The sequence below is a fragment of the Oncorhynchus mykiss genome, chromosome 7 (genome assembly GCF_057628025.1).
Source record: "Oncorhynchus mykiss isolate SJ-2025 chromosome 7, ASM5762802v1, whole genome shotgun sequence".
NCBI lineage: Eukaryota > Metazoa > Chordata > Actinopteri > Salmoniformes > Salmonidae > Oncorhynchus > Oncorhynchus mykiss.
In genome coordinates, this window is record NC_143028.1 from 9024627 (window position 1) to 9039836 (window position 15210).

Consider the following 15210-nt stretch of genomic DNA (forward strand, 5'->3'; position numbering starts at 1 on the left):
ATTGTGATATGGTGATAATGTATTTTGATATGGTTGTGATGTATTGTGACATGGCGGTGATGTATTGTGATATAGTGGTGATGTATTGTGATATGGCGCTGATGTATTGTGATATGGTGGTGATGTATTGTGATATGGGGTTGATATATTGTGATATGGCGCTGATGTATTGTGATATGGCGGTGATGTATTGTGGTATGGCGCTGGTGTATTGTGATATGGCGGTGATGTATTGTGATATGGCGGTGATGTATTGTGATATGGTGGTGATGTAATGTGATATGGGGTTGATATATTGTGATATGGCAATGATGTATTGTGATATGGCGGTAATGTATTGTGATATGGCGGTGATGTATTCAGATATGGCGTTGATGTATTGTGACATGGTGGTGATGTATTGTGATATGGGGGTGATGTATTGTGATATGGCGCTGATGTATTGTAATATGGCGCTGATGTATTGTGATATGGCGCTGATGTATTGTGATATGGCGCTGGTGTATTGGAATATGGCGAAGATGTATTGTGATATGGTGGTAATGTATTTTGATATGGTTGTGATGTATTGTGACATGGCAGTGATGTATTGTGTTATGCTGGTGATGTATTGTGATATGGTGCTGGTGTATTGTGATATGGCGAAGATGTATTGTGATATGGTGGTAATGTATTTTGATATGGTTGTGATGTATTGTGACATGGCGGTGATGTATTGTGATATGGTGGTGATGTATTGTGATATGGCGCTGATGTATTGTGATATGGTGGTGATGTATTGTGATATGGCGCTGATGTATTGTGATATGGCGGTGATGTATTGTGATATGGTGGTGATGTATTGTGATATGGGGGTGATGTATTGTGTTATGCTGGTGATGTATTGTAATATGGCGCTGATGTATTGTGATATGGCGCTGATGTATTGTGATATGGTGCTGGTGCTTTGTGATATGGCGAAGATGAATTGTGATATGGTGGTAATGTATTTTGATATGGTTGTGATGTATTGTGACATGGCAGTGATGTATTGTGATATGGTGGTGATGTATTGTGATAAGGCGCTGATGTATTGTGATATGGTGGTGATGTATTGTGGTATGGCGCTGGTGTATTGTGATATGGCGGTGATGTATTGTTATATGGCGGTGATGTATTGTGATATGGCGGTGATGTATTGTGATATGGTGGTGATGTATTGTGATATGGGGTTGATATATTGTGATATGGCAATGATGTATTGTGATATGGTGGTAATGTATTTTGATATGGTTGTGATGTATTGTGACATGGCGGTGATGTATTGTGATATGGTGGTGATGTATTGTGATATGGCGCTGATGTATTGTGATATGGCGGTGATGTATTGTGATATGGCGCTGGTGTATTGTGATATGACGGTGATGTATTGTTTTATGGCGGTGATCTATTGTGATATGGCAATGATGTATTGTGATATGTCGGTGATGTATTGTGATATGGCGGTGATGTATTCAGATAGGGCGGTGATGTATTGTGATATGGCGGTGATATATTGTGATATGGTGGTGATTTATTGTGATATGGCGCTGATGTATTGTGATATGGTGGTGATGTATTGCGATAGGGCGCTGATGTATTGTGATATGGCGCTGATGTATTGTGATATGGCGGTGATGTATTGTGGTATGGCGCTGGTGTATTGTGATATGGCGGTGATGTATTGTGATATGGCGGTGATGTATTCAGATATGGCGCTGATGTATTGTGATATGGTGCTGGTGTATTGGAATATGGCGAAGATGTATTGTGATATGGTAGTAATGTATTGTGATATGGTGGTAATGTATTTTGATATGGTTGTGATGTATTGTGACATGGCGGTGATGTATTGTGATATGGTGGTGATGTATTGTGATATGGGGGTGATGTATTGTAATATGGCGCTGATGTATTGTGATATGGCGCTGATGTATTGTGATATGGCGCTGGTGTATTGTGATATGGCGCAGGTGTATTGTGGTATGGCGCTGGTGTATTGTGATATGGCGGTGATGTATTGTGATATGGCGGTGATGTATTGTGATATGGTGGTGATGTAATGTGATATGGGGTTGATATATTGTGATATGGCAATGATGTATTGTGATATGGCGGTAATGTATTGTGATATGGCGGTGATGTATTCAGATATGGCGCTGATGTATTGTGACATGGTGGTGATGTATTGTGATATGGGGGTGATGTATTGTGATATGGCGCTGATGTATTGTAATATGGCGCTGATGTATTGTGATATGGCGCTGATGTATTGTGATATGGTGCTGGTGTATTGGAATATGGCGAAGATGTATTGTGATATGGTGGTAATGTATTTTGATATGGTTGTGATGTATTGTGACATGGCAGTGATGTATTGTGTTATGCTGGTGATGTATTGTGATATGGTGCTGGTGTATTGTGATATGGCGAAGATGTATTGTGATATGGTGGTAATGTATTTTGATATGGTTGTGATGTATTGTGACATGGCGGTGATGTATTGTGATATGGTGGTGATGTATTGTGATATGGCGCTGATGTATTGTGATATGGTGGTGATGTATTGTGATATGGCGCTGATGTATTGTGATATGGCGGTGATGTATTGTGATATGGTGGTGATGTATTGTGATATGGGGGTGATGTATTGTGTTATGCTGGTGATGTATTGTAATATGGCGCTGATGTATTGTGATATGGCGCTGATGTATTGTGATATGGTGCTGGTGTTTTGTGATATGGCGAAGATGAATTGTGATATGGTGGTAATGTATTTTGATATGGTTGTGATGTATTGTGACATGGCAGTGATGTATTGTGATATGGTGGTGATGTATTGTGATAAGGCGCTGATGTATTGTGATATGGTGGTGATGTATTGTGGTATGGCGCTGGTGTATTGTGATATGGCGGTGATGTATTGTTATATGGCGGTGATGTATTGTGATATGGCGGTGATGTATTGTGATATGGTGGTGATGTATTGTGATATGGGGTTGATATATTGTGATATGGCAATGATGTATTGTGATATGGTGGTAATGTATTTTGATATGGTTGTGATGTATTGTGACATGGCGGTGATGTATTGTGATATGGTGGTGATGTATTGTGATATGGCGCTGATGTATTGTGATATGGCGGTGATGTATTGTGATATGGCGCTGGTGTATTGTGATATGGCGGTGATGTATTGTTATATGGCGGTGATCTATTGTGATATGGCAATGATGTATTGTGATATGTCGGTGATGTATTGTGATATGGCGGTGATGTATTCAGATATGGCGGTGATGTATTGTGATATGGCGGTGATATATGGTGATATGGTGGTGATTTATTGTGATATGGCGCTGATGTATTGTGATATGGTGGTGATGTATTGCGATAGGGCGCTGATGTATTGTGATATGGCGCTGATGTATTGTGATATGGCGGTGATGTATTGTGGTATGGCGCTGGTGTATTGTGATATGGCGGTGATGTATTGTGATATGGCGGTGATGTATTCAGATATGGCGCTGATGTATTGTGATATGGCGCTGATGTATTGTGATATGGTGCTGGTGTATTGGAATATGGCGAAGATGTATTGTGATATGGTAGTAATGTATTGTGATATGGTGGTAATGTATTTTGATATGGTTGTGATGTATTGTGACATGGCGGTGATGTATTGTGATATAGTGGTGATGTATTGTGATATGGCGCTGATGTATTGTGATATGGTGGTGATGTATTGTGACATGGCAGTGATGTATTGTGATATGGTGGTGATGTATTGTGATATGGGGGTGATGTATTGTAATATGGCGCTGATGTATTGTGATATGGCGCTGATGTATTGTGATATGGTGCTGGTGTTTTGGAATATGGCGAAGATGTATTGTGATATGGTAGTAATGTATTGTGATATGGTGGTAATGTATTTTGATATGGTTGTGATGTATTGTGACATGGCGGTGATGTATTGTGATATAGTGGTGATGTATTGTGATATGGCGCTGATGTATTGTGATATGGTGGTGATGTATTGCGATATGGCGCTGATGTATTGTGATATGGCGCTGGTGTATTGTGATATGGCGGTGATGTATTGTGATATGGCGCTGGTGTATTGTGATATGGCGGTGATGTATTGTGATATGGCAATGATGGATTGTGATATGTCGGTGATGTATTGTGATATGGCGGTGATGTATTCAGATAGGGCGGTGATGTATTGTGATATGTCGGTGATGTATTGTTATATGGCGGTGATGTATTCAGATATGGTGGTGATGTATTGTGATATGGCGGTGATGTATTCAGATATGGTGGTGATGTATTCAGATATGGTGGTGATGTATTGTGATAATGATAAGGATGTGATCACCCAACCCCCACTGAGACTGACATTCACAATCAACCAGACTGTTGTTATTGTTCTTTTCAAGGCACTGGGTCTTTCAGGTTCTAGCCTGGTGTGGTTCAGTTACCATCTACTACAGCCACGTGGGGCTTGGTGAACAATTGTTTTCTCAGACTGTGAGAAAACAATGCATGAACACTACAGGTATCCAAAAACACACCCTGTGGTTGGGAGACCAACAGCAGTTAGCAGCCGTTACAATAAAACCAGTGATTAGGTTAAATATGATCTGAAGTGCTGGTTGCCTAAAGCATTGTCATCTATTACCTCCTATTGAGGTTTTGTGTGAGGTCTTCAGCAAAACAGATGCAACACCTCTCGCTGCACTGTCCTGTGCCTGCCTGCCTGCCCCCCTGCCCGCCCGCCCGCCCACCCGCCTGGATGCTGCCTACCCACAGACTGAGAGGCTGGAATGCTGCTTACCCACAGACTGAGAGGCTGGGATACTGCCTACCCACAGACTGAGAGGCTGGTTTCAAGTGGACAACAGTAGCAGAAGAGACAAATTGTTCAGCAGTGCTGCTATATCGTTTTCAAGAATATCTCTTCTACTGTCTACAGTGACACCACCACAGCTGCTGGGCCAATCATTTATATCTTCTACTGTCTACAGTGACACCACCACAGCTGCTGGGCCAATCATTTATATATTCTACTGTCTACAGTGACACCACCACAGCTGCTGGGCCAATCATTTATATCTTCTACTGTCTACAGTGACACCACCACAGCTGCTGGGCCAATCATTTATATCTTCTACTGTCTACAATGACACCACCACAGCTGCTGGGCCAATCATTTATATATTCTACTGTCTACAGTGACACCACCACAGCTGCTGGGCCAATCATTTATATCTGGTGGTGGGTTTCCACCCCATACATACTTTGTTTACCGGTGGAGAAGGTGCTATGTGGTCCAGTCTGTTAGTATTGGTGGAGAAGGTGCTATGTAGTCCAGTCTGTTTGTATTGGTGGAGACGGTGCTATGTGGTCCAGTCTGTTAATATTGGTGGAGAAGGTTCTATGTTGTCCAGTCTGTTAGTATTGGTGGAGAAGGTGCTATGTGGTCCATTCTGTTAGTATTGGTGGAGAAGGTGCTATGTGGTCCAGTCTGTTAGTATTGGTGGAGAAGGTGCTATGTGGTCCAGTCTGTTTGTATTGGTGGAGAAGGTGCTATGTGGTCCAGTCTGTTAGTATTGGTGGAGAAGGTGTTATGTGGTCCAGTGTGTTAGTATTGGTGGAGAAGGTGCTATGTGGTCCAGTCTGTTATTATTGGTGGAGAAGGTGCTATGTGGTCCAGTCTGTTAGTATTGGTGGAGAAGTTGCTATGTGGTACAGTCTGTTAGTATTGGTGGAGAAGGTGCTATGTGGTCCAGTCTGTTAATATTGGTGGAGAAGGTGCTATGTGGTCCAGTCTGTTAGTATTTTTTTCTACTATTATTAGCAGTACAGTTATACCTGATACTACCGCTATCAATCTAAAATCAGTCAATTAAATCTACCCCTGTCCAATTAAAACACAAATTAATCCATTATATTTTCAAACCATAGAGAGGTGGGGGGAGAGAGGCAGAGAGGGAGATAGAGAAGGAGAGGTCTGAGGTCTGTAATTAGGAGGTCCCCTAACTCTGTGGCCGATCACAGAGAGTGTCTCCTGGCGTCTGGGGGGATAGCGAGCCACCATGTCACCCCTCATCCCCTCCCTGGGACCTGGGCCAGGCCAGAGCCTGTCCCTGTCATATGGCCCCTTAATGAGGGAGGGAGTCACATATGGGCCGGGGAGCTGGCGCCCTCGTTAGGAAGCCACACACAGAAACACATGAAAGCGCCCAAACACACACACACACTCACACACACGTGCGCACACACAGGCCCTGCAATGCTACCAAATCTCATCTCTCACACTTCTATACTAACCCTCGTGTGAAAAGTGTTGAGGTGTTTAGGTGACAGTTTGGTTCCTGTGACTGTCCAGTGTCCTCTGTCCATTTCCCTCCAGGACTCCTCTAAGCCCCCTCCAGCCTGCCTGGGTTCTGGGGAGGACAGGCAGGGGTGATGGGCAAGGGTTGCTCAGCTGTGGCCCTGTGGTCCTGGTGGACTGGACAGAGAGGAGAGGGGGGGACAGGCTTGCGGTGCGACGCTCTTTCACACGGGCCTCTCACCAGCTGTCACCCCTCTGCTCACCACTGAAATGGAGCCTGTCACTCCAGCCCACAGGGATTTAACACTGGTCAGAGAGAGAGAGAGAGAGCAGATGAGAAAGCGAGGTACATAGCAGATGAGGAAGTGAGGTAGAGAGGTAGAGAGGTTGAGGTAGAGAGGTAGAGAGGTTGAGGTAGAAAGGTTGATAGGTTGAGAGAGAGAGGTAGAGAGGTTGAGGTAGAGAGGTTGGGGTAGAAGTAGAGAGGTAGAGGTAGAGAGGTTGAGGTAGAGAGGTTGAGAGAGAGGTAGAGAGAGAGGTAGAGAGAGAGAGGTAGAGAGGTTGAGGTAGAGAAGTTGAGGTAGAGAGGCTGATAGGTTGAGAGAGAGAGGTAGAGAGGTAGAGAGATTGAGGTAGAGAGGTTGGGGTAGAAGTAGAGAGGTAGAGGTAGAGAGGTTGAGGTAGAGAGGTTGAGGTAGAGAGGTTGAGGTAGAGAGGTTGAGAGAGAGGTAGAGAGAGAGAGGTAGAGAGGTTGAGGTAGAGAAGTTGAGGAAGAGAGGTAAAGAGGTAGAGAGGTTGAGGTAGAGAGGTAGAGAGGTTGAGGTAAAGAGGTTAAGGTAGGGAGGTTGAGGTAGAGAAGTAGAGAGAGAGAGGTTGCGGTAGAGGTAGAGAGAGAGAGGTAGAGAGAGAGAGGTAGAGAGGTTGAGGTAGAGAGGTTGAGGTAGAGAGGTTGAGGTAGAGAGGTAGAGAGGTAGAGGTAGAGAGGTTGAGGTAGAGAGGTTGAGGTAGAAATGTTGAGGTAGAGAGGTTAAGGTAGAGAGGTTGAGGTAGAGAGGTTGAGGTAGAGAGGTTGAGGTAGAGAGGTAGAGGTAAAGAGAGAGAGGTAGAGCGGTAGAGAAAGAGGTAGCGAGGTTAAGGTAGAAAGGTTGAGAGAGAGAGGTAGAGAGAGAGGTAGAGAGGTAGAGGTTGAGAGATTGAGGTAGAGAGGTAGAGAGGAAGAGGTAGAGAGGTAGAGAGGTAGAGAGGTTGATAGGTTGAGAGAGAGAGGTAGAAAGAGAGAGAGGTAGAGAGAGAGAGGTAGAGGTAAAGAGGTTGAGGTAGAGAGGTAGAGAGGTTGAGGTAGAGAGGAAGAGGTTGAGAAGAAGAGGTAGAGAGGAAGAGGTTGAGAGGAAGAGGTAGAGAGGAAGAGGTAGAGAGGAAGAGGTAGAGAGGTTGAGGTAGAGAGGTTGAGAGAGAGAGAGAGGTAGAGAGGTAGAGAGGTAGAGAGGTTGAGGTAGAGAGGTTGAGGTAGAGAGGTTGAGGTAGAGAGAGAGGTAGAGAGGTAGAGGTAGAGGTAGAGAGGTAGAGGTAGAGGTAGAGAGGTTGAGGTTGAGGTAGAGAGGTTGAGGTCGAGAGGTTGAGAGGTAGAGAGGTTGATGTAGAGAGATAGAGAGGTAGAGAGGTTGAGATGTTGAGAGGTAGAGAGGTAGAGAGATTGAGTTAGAGAGGTTGAGGTAGAGAGGTAGAGAGGTTGAGGTAGAGTTGTAGAGGTTGAGGCAGAGAGGCTGATAGGTTGAGAGAGAGAGGTAGAGAGGTTGAGTTAGAGAGGTTGAGGTAGAGGTAGAGAGGTTGAGGTAGAGGTTGAGGTAGAGGTAGAGGTAGAGAGGTTGAGGTAAAGAGGTTAAGGTAGAGAGGTTGAGGTAGAGAAGTAGAGAGAGAGAGAGAGGTTGCGGTAGAGGTAGAGAGAGAGAGGTACAGAGGTTGAGGTAGAGAGGTTGAGGTAGAGATGTTGAGGTAGAGAGGTTGAGGTAGAGATGTAAAGAGGTAGAGAGGTTGAGGTAGAGAGGTTGAGGTAGAGAGGTAGAGAGGTAGAGAGGTTGAGGTAGAGGGGTAGAGAGAGGTAGAGAGGTAGAGAGGTTGAGGTAGAAAGGTTGAGGTAGAGGTAGAGAGGTAGAGGTAGAGAGAGAGGTAGAGAGGTTGAGGTAGAGAGGTTGTGGTAGAGAGGTAAAGAGGTAGAGAGGTTGAGGTAGAGAGGTTGAGGTAGAGAGGTAGAGAGGTTGAGGTAGAGAGGTAGAGAGGTAGAGAGATTGAGGTAGAGAGAGGTAGAGATAGAGAGGTTGAGAGGTAGAGAGGTTGAGAGGTAGAGAGGTAGAGAGGTTGAGGTAGAGAGGTTGAGGTAGAGAGGTAGAGAGGTAGAGAGATTGAGGTAGAGAGAGGTAGAGAAAGAGAGGTTGAGAGGTAGAGAGGTTGAGAGGTAGAGAGGTAGAGAGGTTGAGGTAGAGAGAGGTAGAGATAGAGAGGTTGAGAGGTAGAGAGGTTGAGAGGTAGAGAGGTAGAGAGGTTGAGGTAGAGAGGTTGAGGTAGAGAGGTAGAGGTAGAGAGAGAGGTAGAGAGGTAGAGGTAGAGGTAGAGAGGTAGAGGTAGAGGTAGAGAGGTTGAGGTAGAGAGGTAGAGAGGTTGAGGTAGAGAGGTTGAGGTAGAGAGGTAGAGAGGTTGAGGTAGAGAGGTTGAGGTCGAGAGGTTGAGAGGTAGAGAGGTTGAGGTAGAGAGATAGAGAGGTAGAGAGGTTGAGATGTTGAGAGGTAGAGAGGTAGAGAGATTGAGTTAGAGAGGTTGAGGTAGAGAGGTAGAGAGGTTGAGGTAGAGTTGTAGAGGTTGAGGCAGAGAGGCTGATAGGTTGAGAGAGAGAGGTAGAGAGGTAGAGAGGTTGAGGTAGAGAAGTTGAGGTAGAGGTAGAGAGGTTGAGGTAGAGGTTGAGGTAGAGGTAGAGGTAGAGAGGTTGAGGTAAAGAGGTTAAGGTAGAGAGGTTGAGGTAGAGGTAGAGAGAGAGAGAGAGGTTGCGGTAGAGGTAGAGAGAGAGAGGTAGAGAGAGAGAGGTAGAGAGGTTGAGGTAGAGAGGTTGAGGTAGAGAGGTTGAGGTAAAGAGGTTAAGGTAGAGAGGTTGAGGTAGAGGTAGAGAGAGAGAGAGAGGTTGCGGTAGAGGTAGAGAGAGAGAGGTAGAGAGAGAGAGGTAGAGAGGTTGAGGTAGAGAGGTTGAGGTAGAGAGGTTGAGGTAGAGAGGTAGAGAGATAGAGAGGTAGAGGTACAGAGGTTGAGGTAGAGAGGTTGAGGTAGAGATGTTGAGGTAGAGAGGTTAAGGTAGAGATGTAAAGAGGTAGAGAGGTTGAGGTAGAGAGGTTGAGGTAGAGAGGTAGAGAGGTAGAGAGGTTGAGGTAGAGAGGTAGAGAGAGGTAGAGAGGTATAGAGGTTGAGGTGGAAAGGTTGATGTAGAGGTAGAGAGGTAGAGGTAGAGGTAGAGAGAGAGGTAGAGAGGTTGAGGTAGAGAGGTTGTGGTAGGGAGGTAAAGAGGTAGAGAGGTTGAGGTAGAGAGGTTGAGGTAGAGAGGTAGAGAGGGTGAGGTAGAGAGGTAGAGAGGTAGAGAGATTGAGGTAGAGAGGTAGAGAGAGGTAGAGAGGTAGAGAGGTTGAGGTAGAGAGGTTGAGGTAGAGAGGTAGAGGTAAAGAGAGAGAGATGTAGAGCGGTAGAGAAAGAGGTAGCGAGGTTGAGGTAGAAAGGTTGAGGTAGAGGTAGAGAGGTTGATAGGTTGAGAGAGAGAGGTAGAGAGAGAGAGGTAGAGAGGTAGAGGTTGAGAGATTGAGGTAGAGAGGAAGAGGTAGAGAGGTAGAGAGGTAGAGAGGTTGATAGGTTGAGAGAGAGAGGTAGAAAGAGAGAGAGGTAGAGAGGTTGAGGTAGAGAGATTGAGGTAGAGAGATTGAGGTAGAGAGGTTGAGGTAGAGGTAGAGAGGTTGAGGTAGAGGTAGAGAGGTAGAGGTTGAGGTAGAGAGGTTGAGGTAGAGAGGTAGAGGTAGAGAGGTAGAGAGGTTGAGAGAGAGAGGTAGAGAGGTAGAGAGATAGAGAGGTTGAGGTAGAGAGGTAGAGAGATATAAAAAAAAGAACTGGAACTGGAAAAGCAGAGCAGCTCAGTAAAGCTGCTGAGAGGGATTATGGGAATGCAAGCAGCACATGTGTGGAAGACAGTAATGCATTTTACCCAAACTTCAGCTCCCCCAAAGCCCGGGATTAGTGACCGGGCCAGGCTTGGATACGCAGGTCCCGGTCTCCCCACCCTCTCTGGCTTATTATCCGCTGCGCTACCCTGCTCCTTAGCTTATTACAGACCTTATCCAGCTATTTATCATCCCTTTGTGTCATATTTTTTTTGGAATACATATTTCTTTAAGTGAAATCTGTCTGATCCTCATTTTAAGAAAGGGGGCGGGTTGGGTTAGAAGGAACATGTTGTCACAGTTGCCTCGCTGCTCACCCGTCTGGCTATGACTAACATAGTGCAAGGTGGATATGTGTGACAAAAAGAAAAACCCAGAAAGATATGTGGGAATGAGAGCATGAATATCTCTTACCTTGTACCCTCTTTCTCCTCTCTCTCACATCCTTTATCTCTCCCCCTTTCTCTCTCTCTCTCTTTCTCTCTCTCTCTCTCTCTCTCTCTCTCTCTCTCTCTCTCACATCCTTTATCTCACTCTCTCTCTCTCTCTCTCTCCTTCCCTCTACCCTCACTCTCTCTCCTTCCCTCTACCATCTCTCTCTCTCTCTCTTTCCCTCTACCCTCACTCTCTCTCCTTCCCTCTACCCCCCCTCTCTCGCTCTCTCTCTCTCTCTCTCACACATCCTTTATCTCACTCTCTCTCCTTCCCTCTACCCTCACTGTCTCTCCTCCCCTCTACCCTCACTCTCTCTCCTTTCCAATACCTTCTCTCTCGCTCTCTCCTTCCCATTTGTTTGGTGTGTGTGTGTGATGGGATTAGTGAGGCAGGTTCCAGCTCTGGCGGAGCCCCCTTTTGAAGACCTGCACCAGGAAGACTGGAGAGGAGCTTAACTGATACTGCTGCTGTCACAGCTCTCTCTCTCTCTCTCTCCCTCTCTACATCTGTCTCTCTCTACATCTGTCTCTTTCTATTCTTCTAGCTTTCTCTACCCATCTCTCTACTAGTGTGCTAAAGACACTACGGAGAAAAAGCGAGAGTTACGGTGAGTCACCGTTGCTCCCTCAGACTCAGATAGCATGCATCGTGCTGCCTCAGCATTACCCCTGACTGGGTGTACGTGGAGAAGAGGCTGCTGCTCTCCACAAACTGACACAGAGTCACTGAAGCAGGAGTTTAGTTATGCAGCTAACAGCTCTGGGAGAATAACATGGATGTTTTTCAGATTGGGATCCTGTGTTTTTGTGGGTTGGGTTTGTATGTTTTTGTTGCAGATTAATCGACATCCATCCATGCAGAAACAGCCCCTAACCTCAGCATCTGGCCCATAGGGGTCACTAGTACTTCACCAAATCACTGTGAATTTGCATTGGAAAAAAGGGATTTGGGATTGTCAGAGTACCAGCACATGCAAACACATGCACACACCCACACAGCAAACACACACACACATAGCAAACACACACACACATACACACACACACACACACACACACACACACACACATGCAAGCAAGGACGCACAAATGTGTTCTCCTCACACTCCCGCCTCCCCTACACACACGCAACGGCTAGCTAACACATCCACCGCTCTCCTCACATCCAACACGTAGCGTGACGTTTGTCAGCCTCACAGTCTATCCAATAAAGCATGGACATTTCTTTACATAGTGAACACAGCCTGTGCAGCCAGCTAGCCAGACCTTGCTGGACCTGGTCCTGTCCCAAGCCGAACTGATTAGCAGAGCTACATGAATGTGACACGTCTTCTCTGCCAGCGTGTCACCCCCCCCCCCCCCCCCCCCCCCCGCCACCCCCAGCCACTGGCTGAAACAGTAGAGAAGACATACAGGCCTCGAGCGAAATCTACACATGCAAATGAGCTCTGGCCAGCCAGGCTGAAAGGCAGGGAGGAGGCAGGAGCGTATGGCCAAACAGCAGGGCCACCGCCCTTCCCCCTCCCTGCCCCCCCACCCAACAGCCCCCTGCCCTTCTCAGTCAACACACACAGGCAGTCGCTCACCCTCCATCTCACGTACACACACTCACACTCACCCCTCGCACATACACGTTTTTACACTCTGGTTCTTGGAATCAGAAAACACCACATGGGCTATTGGACGTGTCCACAGGACAGAGCATTGTGGGTAATAATACATACATGATTCACTTCTTTCACTGGTTATCTTTGGATGTTATATTCACCTATTACGGTTAGCTCATTAATGATATGATTAAAATGAGGGCAAAATGAATTATACAGGTATGTGATGTGTTGATTTAGAAACATTAGTAAATGATTAATTGCACATAAATGTATGAGCTCTACTGTAAGTGTAGACTTTATTCACACACATTTGGCATTTCTCCTTTCATGGTGAATATCTAACACAAACATGGCCAAATAGGTATAACTCATGTTTATATGAAAATATTTCAACTATATTACAATGACTGAATTTGTACTTATTTCTATTCATAATGAACATAATCAAACAGAAACCCCAAACTAAATTCTTAAGGTGTCACAAAGTAGTTGTAGAAACCTCATTGTGTAAGAGTTGTAGTAAATGATTGTATTTTCTATTCTATTTTTATATCAAGTATTAATATGGATTATACATTAGCTGGAGTCTACAATATTTAAAACATATTTTGGTCAATTCTGAAAGACTTGAAAATTCACATTTGGTGCTGTATATAGGTATATTGTTTCCTTACAGACTTAAAATGAAATGGAGTTTTCTCACAGGGCACCACATTACGTTCGCAACATTGAATTAACATTGTTTAAATGTTGAACATTAGCTTCCTATCTATTACAATAGACCAGTAAACAAACTTACCAACCTGTCATCCTCTCTGTGTAGCTGTTCCACTAGGATGTTAATGTTGTATTTCTAGATTTAACATAATGTCATCCTCTCTGTGTAGCTGTTCCACTGGGATGTTAATGTTGTATTTCTAGATTCAACATAATGTCATCCTCTCTGTGTAGCTGTTCCACTAGGATGTTAATGTTGTATTTCTAGATTTAACATAATGTCATCCTCTCTGTGTAGCTGTTCCACTGGGATGTTAATGTTGTATTTCTAGATTTAACATAATGTCATCCTCTCTGTGTAGCTGTTCCACTGGGATGTTAATGTTGTATTTCTAGATTTAACATAATGTCATCCTCTCTGTGTAGCTGTTCCACTGAAATGTTAATGTTGTATTTCTAGATTTAACATAATGTCATCCTCTCTGTGTAGCTGTTCCACAGAAATATTAATGTTGTATTTCTAGATTTAACATAATGTCATCCTCTCTGTGTAGCTGTTCCACTGGGATGTTAATGTTGTATTTCTAGATTTAACATAATGTCATCCTCTCTGTGTAGCTGTTCCACTGGGATGTTAATGTTGTATTTCTAGATTTAACATAATGTCATCCTCTCTGTGTAGCTGTTCCACTGGGATGTTAATGTTGTATTTCTAGATTTAACATAATGTCATCCTCTCTGTGTAGCTGTTCCACTGGGATGTTAATGTTGTATTTCTAGATTTAACATAATGTCATCCTCTCTGTGTAGCTGTTCCACTGAAATGTTAATGTTGTATTTCTAGATTTAACATAATGTTGTTGTGATCACGTGAGGCTGACGGCGAGTTGTCCTAATCTGGTTTGCTGTGACCGTATCCTGTTCCCAACATCGAAAAATACAGAACCTGTCTTTCTCCGGTGACCGAAATCATGTCCCCTGTACTAATAATCCCAGCCAGTATAAATTGCATTTAATTGGGTATGCTACATGTCAGTAGCTGTACTGGGCAGGGGCAGATAACTGGGGAGTTGATTATATTTAAGGTGCTACTATAGTTATAGATACTACACAGTAGCCTACTACTTTAGGAATTCGTTTCTTTGGAATGAATTAAACCAAACACCAACAGGTATCACTTGATACCAAGAACAGTAGTGTTGTTTTGAACCCTTTGAAGAAAGTACCAGAAAGCACAAACTGTTCTTTACACGAAATCCCAAGCTCAAGAACCTTGGGAAACTCCATAATGTAAAAAAAGATGTCAAAATCATGTTCTTTTTTTTGTTTGTTGTTGCCAAACAGGCTAACGCGTTTCGGGGGTTATTTATTCATCACTATTGTTCCATCGCTCTTGTACATTATTTCCGAAATTCACAAAGAAAAGTGCAAACCTTCTCACTTACAATACCTTTAAATTCCTCTTATCCAATATAAAGTACTTTCAAGAGCCAACCGAGCGTTTATGGTTAAAGAATGTAGAGTTGTTTTGCTTTATTATCCTAAATCTGTTTCTCCATGAAGGCAATGTTCCTCCATATCATTTCTCCATTGCCACCGACGGTGAGTATTCCCTATATTCAGCTGAACCGGGTTTACCCAGCCTACTTTTTATTCTGTTCAATGTATTGTCTCTCTCCTTTTCTCTACCCTCTCAGCTCTCTGGCTCCCTTTTCTGTTTTTGTTTACTAACTCTCCCTGAAAGACATTTAGAGGGAAACGTTGTAGGTGAAAAGGAATTACATTTTCAAATTCATTTGATGCATCTGAAGTTTAAACCTTAATTAAGTACAGCAATGCCAAAAAGCACTGTTCCACCACTATAATTGTCGTATTTACAGTATTGATAGTTTGGAAAATACCAACCACAT